Here is a 9,834-nt window from a genome sequence, read left to right on the forward strand (position 1 = left end):
TCTGCACTGCTCACAGTGCTACCTATCTTCTTCATCGTCAAGCTTGGATATGCGCCTTTCTATCCCATCAGTTAGTTAACAAATACTGTGCAAGTTTGCGGACAAAATATTCATGTGGGACACCGCGAGTTACATCCTGCCAATTATCTCTACTGTCTCCTGCCGCTCAGCCAATTTCCTAACCAGGTCAATGATTTGCCTTTAATTCCATGAGCTTGAACCTTTAGCTAACAGTCTTAGGAACTTATCGCGAGCCTTATGGAATTCCATAGACCCTCCTCCGACTACACCTCCGTCAGGCATGATCTGCCTTTCACAAATCCATGTTGGCTGTATGATCGGCTGCAAGTTTTCAAATGTTTGGTCTCTATCCTTAGACTCTAGTATTTTCACAACAGGTGTTAGGCTAACTGCGCTCTCATTCCTGGTTTCACACTCCTTGAATAGCAAGTGACATGTAGTTTTCCCACGAAAGGAATGGTTGTTGAATCGAGAAAAATGTGGAACATGATAGTTGCGGCATCTGGCATGTTCTCACTCCTTTAAATCCCTGGGATGGGAGCCATATGGTCCGGGGATGTGTCACTTAGTGCCATTCATTGCTTCATTACTGTTAGTGTTTGCTTTCATTGAGTCCACATTTCCTTAATGTCTGGCATGTTGTCGTCTTCCATTATAAATAGTCATTATGAAACATGGCCACATTTCCTCTCTTACAGTATCAGTTACTGATTTTCAAGGGGGTGCACATTGCTCACAACCACCTTTTTCCTAATATAAACTTAAACAATTGCAAGTTTCGTGCCATACTGAGCATCCGCAGATAAAGTCCATGCTGTAATTGAGTACAAGGAAATGGCAGACATGCGAAATAATGAGTAAGAGGAAACAGTGTAGAATTAATAGAATTTTTAACTCCGTGAGAAAATGGTAACGGGCATCAAAGCTGAAGATTCACGATCTTCCACGACATATTAGTGGTAGTGACTGAGCATTAGGACAACGGAGGCAGCATGGCATTGTAAAGGGTAATTGATTTGCCTATTTTTCTTGGTCACGTGGTAAATCGCTTATTTAAATGGCAAATTAATTTAAAGGAGTTGGTGCATCTTGGTAAGGAAATGATGAGGCCACAATCAAGAATTGAAATGAAGTAGAGGAGGAAATGTCTCTAGGAACAGATTCACAAATCCAAAGTAGCGACAGCAAGGCCGGGTTAAGAACGCCTACAAACCAAACCCTGGGGTTTACTAGAAGACAGTAATTGAAAAGCAGAAGTTGTAGTTAATTTGTATGGGACTTCCTGAACTGTAAACGTGATCTCTCTCTATCTATCTATTTTGAAGAGACACGGGGGAAGGACCATCCATGTAATGTTTTGCACCATCGGGAAATACTAACGGGCTGGGGCTCTGAGGTGACCTGATGGAAGTCTCTAGTTATGCGGGGCTTTAGGGGAAAAACTAGACCGATTGTGTCTGCTTGTGGGGAATCCAAAACTAGGTCATAAAATGGTCCAGAATTAAACCGAATAACAATTCAAGAGGAGCTACTTGGTGGATAGAAAGTGGAACTGGATACCACGGGGGTAGCTGAGGCAAATAGCATAGATGCATTTAAGGAGCAGCTACATTAACACAAAGTAAAATGAATACAAGGTTCTACCCATGGAGTTGATTAACTAGGGTGGAAGGACGCTCTTGTGTAGCTTACAGCAGTTGGACAGAGCGGCTGTTACTGTGCTGGGGATTCTATGTAATTCTACGGATGTTATTTATATGGACTTCAGAAGGCATTAGTTTACGGTTTCATGAAATAGACTATTGGCATAAATAAAAGCACATGGAAAAGGAGGCAACCATTCGACATTGGTAAGCAATTGGTTAGCAGGCAGTAGGGCTACTGGACATTTACTCCAATTGGCAGGTTGTGACTGGTGGTTCCCCTAGGGAATCCGTACTAGGGCCTCGGCTTTTCACTTTCAATGAGTTGAATGAAGGAATAGATTTCCATATATCCAAGTCTGAGAGCGAGTTGGATGGCGCAGTTAGTAGTGTAGGTGGGAGCAGCAATTTTCAAAAAGCCACTGATAAGTGATCGAGCAAAACTGTGGCCAGATGGCGTTTAATGTAGGGAAGTGAGGTGACCCACTTTAGACCCTGAGGAACTTGGATCCGAGTATTTTTATAAATGGTCAGCTAGGAACTGAAGGAGTAGTGATTGAGAGGCACATGAGCAAATCATTAAACTAGTGGACAACTACAAAATAACTTTACAAGGCTAGTGAGATGTTGGGCTTATTCGCGTGAAGGCCGGCAGTGGAAGTACTTGGTTGTACAGAGCTCTGTTTGGACCACCTCTGGAGTACTTGGTTCAGTTCTAGGCAACGCGCCTCGGGAAGGATGCATTGGCCTTGGAGGTGCAAGACATTGTATGCACTTGTCAATCTTGGGATTGAGAATGGAGTAGGATCAAGAGATTGAGATTCTGCACTGGCGTAGGATAGATATTGAGATTCTGCACTAACGATACTGTCATTCCAGGCACTCTCACCCAGAGGATGCACGGTGTCGAGACCGTTCAACATGTCTTGCCCCAGGAAAAGGGAGTGCGACAATGCATCTGTCGGGCAGTATATCTCGATGGCCGAGTACATTGACGCGCTTGAACATCGAACACAAGCGAGAGGCCGCAAGCGGGCCAGGCGCCAAGAGACACCAGGTACTAGAGTCGGCTCTTCTCCCGGCCATTCTCGGAGGCCCTGTATCTTCACCTTCTCCGCGCTCTCTGCCCATAATCTTCAATTCGTAAACATTGAAATGAGAACCGATTTAAACATTGATCCCCCACCAACTCGAAACATCCCCCCCCCCCCCCCAAACACTGGCCTGTTCGAGCATCTCTGGACACGCCCAACTCTCAGGCCAACCAGAATAAGGCTGGTACTCTAGGACCAGGGCCCATGGCGGGACTGTGCCTATTGAAAAATGGCTTGAGGCCCACATTTCTTCAGGTATTTTTGGGAGAGGCCTCGGCAACTCCGGGTTGGATTTGAATCTAACCCCAGAGGTAAACGGCCAGCGTCTGAGCTGAGACACTCTGCAAACTAATGGCTGTCGGCTCTGGACATTGAGAGCCGAGAATCTCGTTTGTTTCACAACAGGACCCTGGGGATTGGAGTCTCGTTCCCTGACGGGTTATTAAAGGGGCGTCGGGAAGATGGATGGCCCGCACTCTTCCTCATTGTCAATCTGCTCTAATTGTGCCGCACCCACCAATTAATGTACAACTTGCAGTTTGTAGCCTCATAGTGGACGGGTAAAGGGCAGCTTGTTCAAACTGGACTGAAATAACGGGAGGGCGCGAGTAACCATCAAACGCTGGATTTGTATCCCTTCTCCCAGCGGGCGTTGGGACACATGAACGGGAAGATCCCAGGTCTTGGTGACTGACTCGGTCTATCGCAAGGGGACCAGGCGAGGTGTCCGGGACAGAAACTATTCAAGGGGGGCCGGGGTGAGTCCAGCTGGCCAGAAGTCACTGTCTTGAGACTGAAATCCGCGTTTCTCTCTCTCCCTCTGAACTTTACAGATGAACAAGGCGGGTTGAGTCTAAAGGGAGACTGGAAACCGGAGTCAGTGAGCAGTGGAGAGCCGGAATGTCCTGATCAGTGTGTACGTTTGTCGTTGCTCAGTCCGGTCTTATCCAAGGGCCTCTGAAACCTCTTCCATGTTTTAGTTTTACTACTGCCGCCGGTATAATCCCCAACTTGCGATCACTGAATGATTCCGGTCCGGTTTAGTGTCTCGTCAAAACCCAACCGGGCAGCGGAACTGTTTTCTAAGCTGGAATTTTGAAAACTGGCCAGCGCCCGAGAGCTAACATTGTGCCCGATGCTTAATTCTCCGTTCCACGTGGGATCTCAGCGGATCAGTGTGAAATTTTACTCATTCTTCAGACCGATCCGCTGGCGCTCACCCGGCCGATTTGATCAGTCGCTGACTTTATTGGATAAGAAATGTCTAACTTTGTTTGATTAGTGATGCACGAGTCTCTAATCTTTATGATTTGCTCTTCCTGATCCCCAGAGGGGAAATCTTTCCCATCCCCAAACCTCCTTCTCCTCCTTTCCCTGTATCTGGTTTCGAAGATGCTGATGACCGTTATTGCGGTCCCAGGGGAGCCGGGCAGCAAGTGGCCAGGGATTGTCAAACTTGGTAATTGTATGGATGTGATTTTAATGTTTAACTTGCTACTTGTTTGTACTTAATAAAGATCTTCGACATAAGGTTCTGGTCTGCGGTCCTTGTGTTTGGATCTTAAACAGCCGAGCTTATTCAGGGTGAAGTGGGAAATTCGCTGCCACAGGAATAGCAAATAAGACTAGGCCGGAGCCGGGTAAACTCGGTTAGATCGTGTTGTATTGCGGATATGCGGTGGTGCATCAACAGATTTCGGGAAATGTCCAGTTCTGGTATAATGTGATTGATTTTTTTTTTCTGCCTCTCTTCCTTTCCTGCTGACCTGGCCTCATCAGGCCGCTCCTCCTGTTCACGGACACGCACTACTGGCAATGGAGGCCCAGCAGATTCACCCAGTTTAGTGGGCTGACTCCGGACTCGGGTCCCCAGTCCCAGCACGGTCAGTGTTCAATATTGAATCAGTCTGAACCGCTGCTACCACCTGCCTTTAACCCTTAATAACCAAAAGCATTATAACCGAGTGTTTAACCTCGCCCTGCCACACCCGCTCTTTGTTCTCTTCTACATGTTGCCTTGGCAACATCATCCAAAAGACAATGGGCCTGATTTCACAGAGCTATGACAGCGTGCGTATGGCGTCATACCGCCCCACGAGTTCCAGCTTTCCACATGCTATGGTGCCCATCCGCTAGAAATTCACTTGCGCTGGCGCTGGGTTGGACATTTGCCCAGCAAAAACACGAAACCCTAACGCCTCCTTTCAACCGCATAAGGCATAAATAAATGTTAAATACAAATTTTATAACTGGTTAACCATTCACTTACATTGAAAGTTCCTGGTTAAAAATGTTTAATTCTTTAATGTTTAAATGGTAATTAATTTTGAATCTGATTTACTTTATTTTAGTGTGTAATTGTATTTTTGGTGATTTTCTATTCTGTAGGTGAGGAATCCCTACGCGAATGGAATCTCCATGAGCCCAACGGGAATCCCCCTTTGTCATTGGTTGGCCTGGCCCAGGTGATCCCAGGGACGCTTGCGACCCGCCTGGGCTCCGTGGGCCTTTATGCAGGCGGATCCCTGCCGGCGCAGGACCGCCAGATTCAATTTCGTTAAATGTGCCAGTCTCGCATTGACCCTGACAGTACACAGCGGTATTCCTCGAACCCTCCTGAATGAGCTGTCGCGCTGCTTGTCTGACATCAAGCATATGCTTAAACATTATTCTTGAATTACTGGCCAGATTGACGCCCCAATCTGCGGTTACCAACCCACCATCACTCCCTCTGAGGGCGGTCGGAATGAGGCGGAAGCAGACCGTTCGCAATCTCGACTCTTTATTTGACTTCCATTTATATAGCGCCTTCCGCTACCTCGAGACATTCTAAAAGCGCTTTTGAACTGTTTTATTGTAGAAAATGCTGTAGCCAATTTTCGCTCAGCAATGTGATAATTGCAAAATAATCCGTAAGTGATCTTGACCGATAAATATTGGCCAGGACACCGGGGATAACTCCCTCGTTCTTCAAAATAGTGCCATGGGAGCAGTTACATACACCTGAGAGCGGACGTCGCCTCAGTTTAACGGCACCTCCGACAGTGCAGCAATGCCTCAGTCCTGCACTGGATTATCGGCCTAGATTTGAACCCACAACGTTTTGACTATCCTAACTCGCAGCAAGTCCTTTTCATTCATAACTCCTGTGATCTCTGACCTACATTGGGTCCCGGTCTGGCAACGCCTTGATTTTAAATTTTCACCCTTGTTTATAAAAAAAAAAAAAAAAAATTCCCCCCCCCCCCCTACTGGTCTATTGTGCACCCAATTTTCATACTTGGGCAACTGAAGGCAGGGCCGCCAATTGCGGAAGCTCTGGAACACCCTCCCTAAACCCCTCCACCTTTCTGGTTATTTCTCAGTTGAAACGGCTCTGTAAAACTTACCTTTGACCAAGCTTTTGTCAGGTGTCCTAATATTTCTGTGGCTCGAAGTTAAATTGTTTGGTACCACTCCAGTGAAGCACCTTGGATGTTTTACTGTTAGGGGCGCTATATAAATGCAAATTGTTTTGACTTTAATGGCATTTGGGCCTCCTTATTTAAGGAAGGATATACTTGCATTGGAGGCAGTTCAGAGAAGGTTCACTGATTTCCTGAGTTGAAGGGGTTGTCTTATGAGAAAGTTAAGCAGGTTGGGCCTATACTCATTGGAGTTTAGAAGAATGAGGTGAGATCTTATTGAAACATAAGATTCTGAGGGTGCTCGACAAGGTAGATGCAGAAAGGATGTTCCCTCGTGGGGAATCTAGAAATAGGAGGCATCGTTTCAGAATAAGGGGTCGCCCATTTAAAACAAATGAGGAGGAATTTCTTCTGAGGGTCGTGAATCTTTGGCATTCTCCACCCCAGAGCTGTGGAGGCAGAATCAGTGGATATATTCAAGGTGGAGATAGACAGATTTTTTGAATGGTAAGCGAGGCGAAGGTTATGGGAGTGGGCTGGGAAGTGGAGTTGAGGCCAAGATCAGATCAGCCATGATCCTATTGAACGGTGGAGCAGGCTCGAGGGGCCTAATGGCATATTCCTGCTATTTCTTGTCATTCTCGGGATAAGGGTGTCACAAGCGAGACTGGTAATTGCCCATCCCTAGTTGCCCTTGAGCAGGTGATGGGCCGCCTTGAACCGCTGCAGTCCCTGTGGTGAAGGTGCTCCCACAGAGCCGTTTCACCCAGTGACGATGATATTCTTTACCGCGATGTGATACAACTGACTGGCTTGCTGGGTCACTTCAGAGAGCAGCCGTGTTGGTGAGAGACTGGAGTCTCATAGACCAGACCAGGTAAGGACGGCAGCTTTCTTTCCCTAAAGGACATTAGCGAACGGGTAGTTGCGACAATCCGACAGCTTCGTGGTCGTTTTTTCAGATCAGCTTTTATTATAAACTGGACTCAAACTCCAGCATAGTGCGATTTTAAGCCCAGAAATTCGGTCCCAACGCGTGAGTACGGACGGAGTACCCACGCGTGGACCCGATGGAAGTGCCGGTTTCTTGCATGCACAGCGCATGCGCGGGAAACCGGCATTTCTGAACCAAGGGGTCTGCGCGTGCGCGTTGAACTTCCGCTTTTTTTACAGGTTTGCCCGTGCGTGAAGGCCTGTACTTTTTGCACATTTAAAAACCAGACGTAAGGACTTCATTTTAAAAGGTAAGTGGTTAATTAATTAAAATTATAACATTTTTTCCACAAGTTTTACAGTAAGGTAAGTATATTTAGCCCCGATTTCTCTTTTTTTTCAAAAATTTAAATTGTTTAAATTAGTTATTTAATGTTATTTATAGTTGATTTAAATGGTGTTTTTTTTCAAATTTATTTTCAGGTTAAGTACTGTTTTGGGCGCCCGGAGATTCAGTTTGACCGTTCTTTCTGTCAAACTCATGAATGGACTTTTCCCTCCTCCGATTGGTTGCCCAGTGCACACGTGATCCCAGCCTACGCATCGCATTAACTACGCCGCTGGATCACGTAAGCGCGCCGGGAGCTGGAACGGGCCACAGACCGGAAATGCACGCAGGCCCAGGCCTCAACGGCCGGCGCGCTAGGTAAGTGCAGGTCGGGGGCTTGCACCTGCGGGAAGCCCCCGACCCGAATTTCTAGGCCAGTCTGGATTATTTGTGACATGACCACGACACTGCCGTACTCCACACTGGCTTTAAATACAGTTTTTTAAAAATAAATACTTGGAAAGCAGAAATGATGATGGTTCAGGGAGCGTCTGTAAATGAGTGCCATGACCGAACGTTCAGTTCCTCTCCACTTCAAACCCTCACCACGGTATTCAGTCCCTCTACACTTCAAACCCTCACCACGGTATTCAGTCCCTCTACACTTCAATCCCTCACCACGGTAGTCAGTCCCTCTACACTTCCATCTCTCACCAGGTTGATCAGCGGCCCAGCCAATCTCCTTCCCACTTACTTCATCCAGATAAGTTGTCACTATGGGGGATATTGCTATACATACTTTACCTCTAATAGGAAACATTGAAACTCCAGTGAGCACCGTATAATAAACCGTCACTGAGATAATAACCTACCCCTTGTACGCCGTGTATTTGAGGTAAATACCAATTCTAGCACAATAAATCACATTCCAGCAGCTCCCTTCAGTAGATCGACAGTGTGTCGTCATTAACTGCTTACAATAGAACAGTCTCCCCCCCCCCCAACCTCCAGGTGCTCTACCTTTTTTATATGGTCAATTAGGCCTTCGGTTAATGCTATTATGTCAATGTGTAATCTCCCTTCAACAGGCCTAAATAAGACTTAAGTCGCGCCTTTCACGACCACTGAAGCACTTTTTGAAGTCGAGTCACTGTTGTAATGTAGGAAATGTAATGTAGCCTGCACAATAACCTCTGTTTAATCACTAACGAGAAACCGTGGATCAGTTATCCCCTTATCTCTTCCCAGTAAATTCATAAAACAAGCCTATTAATCCCACAACACCTTCCCGACAGTCACTTGACTGATTTGCTATATTTTCTCATGGATGGCTAATGAGCGAATGTTTCCACCTGTACCAGGCCTGACCCCTCTTTTGCTGGTAACCGATTAATGTTTAATATGTGGACATATTTTCAAAGCTCACCATGGGCTTTCCACTTGCTACACCCATACTTGCATTTCCCAACTCGAGGCTCTGCAATAAACTGGTTGCGGCCTCGAAGCCTACTTTCTATCCGAGCTAATATTCCTGTTGCTTACAACAGCCTGCAAAGCTTCTGTCGGGGGCAATGTTTATTGAATTCCTGTGACCGAGAAACATAGATAGGAGCAGGAGTCGGCCATTCGGCCCCTCGAGCCCGCTGTGCCATTTTAATTAACATGGCTGATCATCCAAACTTAGTACCCTGTCCCTGCTTTCTCCCCATATCCCTTGATCCCTTCAGCCTCAAGAAATATATCCAACTCTTGAATATATTTAATGAATTGACTTTAACTGCCCTGTGTGGCAGAGAATTCCACTGGTTCACCATTCTCCGGCTGAAGAAATTCCTCGTCTCAGACCTAAATGGCTTGCCCCTTATCCTTAGACTGACCTCTGGTTCTGGACTCCCCTGACATTGGGCACATCCTTCCTGCATCTAGTCCTGTTATAAAATTATAAGTTTCAATAAGATCCCCTCTCATTCATCTAAACTCTAGCGATTATAAGCCTAATCGACCCAATCTCTCATGTCATTCCTGCCATCCCAGGTATCAGTCTGCTGAAACTTTGTTGCACTCTCTCCATGGCAAGAACATCCTTCCTCAGAAGGCGACAAAATCTGCACACAATACTCAAGGTGTGGTCTCACCAAGGGCCTGTAAAACTACAAGATATCCCTGCTCCTGTATTCGAATCCTCTCGCTATGAAAGCCAACATTCCATATGCCTTCTTAACCGCCTGCTGCACCTGCATACTTCAGCGACTGGTGCACAAGGGCACCCAGATCTCGTTGCACTTCCCATTTTCCCAATCTATTGTCGTTCAGATAATCTGTCTTCTGGTATTTTGCCACCGAAGTGGATAACCTCCCATTTATCCACATTATACTGCATTTGCCATGCATCTGTCCCATCACCCAAC

At 46.4% G+C, this 9,834-nt stretch overlaps 1 long non-coding RNA gene across 1 annotated transcript; it reads left to right on the forward strand.

Moving 5' to 3' along the window:
• Nucleotides 1–2,333: 2,333 nt before the first annotated feature.
• LOC147119824 (uncharacterized) lies at nucleotides 2,334–4,288 on the forward strand. The gene is made up of 2 exons (XR_015077838.1): nucleotides 2,334–2,721; nucleotides 4,089–4,288. It is a non-coding gene; the product is annotated as an uncharacterized LOC147119824 (long non-coding RNA).
• Nucleotides 4,289–9,834: the final 5,546 nt, after the last annotated feature.

This window comes from Somniosus microcephalus, chromosome 4 (assembly GCF_052327205.1).
Source record: "Somniosus microcephalus isolate GS21.2 chromosome 4, FLI_Smic_1.0, whole genome shotgun sequence".
In the NCBI taxonomy this organism is placed as follows: Eukaryota; Metazoa; Chordata; class Chondrichthyes; order Squaliformes; family Somniosidae; genus Somniosus; species Somniosus microcephalus.